This window comes from Vigna radiata, chromosome 9 (assembly GCF_000741045.1).
Source record: "Vigna radiata var. radiata cultivar VC1973A chromosome 9, Vradiata_ver6, whole genome shotgun sequence".
Taxonomy (NCBI): Eukaryota; Viridiplantae; Streptophyta; class Magnoliopsida; order Fabales; family Fabaceae; genus Vigna; species Vigna radiata.
In genome coordinates this window covers 11,387,237-11,387,599 of record NC_028359.1, presented here as the reverse complement: position 1 = coordinate 11,387,599, position 363 = coordinate 11,387,237, and positions in this window count along the sequence as shown.

The window sequence follows — 363 nt, the reverse complement described above, 5'->3', positions numbered from 1 at the left end:
AAATGAGGTTTTCACAGATGAAGTTGTCAAAGTATCATTTTACCTCTCATATTAAAGACTCTGATTATCTATTTGCTGATTTAGAGATTGAACATTGATTTTACAAGTGTTTTTTTAGCAGTGTTAGAAGAGTTACATCAGTAAACATATATGTATACAAATAAAATGAGCATTGACGAGTATAATAGTTCATTTGCACCCTCCAAGTATTAAGGATTATTTTAAGAGTTTCAAGCTATATTTAAATATATAGATAACAAAGTTTAAGAAAAGAAACTTCTCATAAAGTTTAAAATTTTCTTTGATTTCATTTTAGTTCTGTTTTCTGCGAACAAACAGGGTTGACGTGAATGCTAACAGATA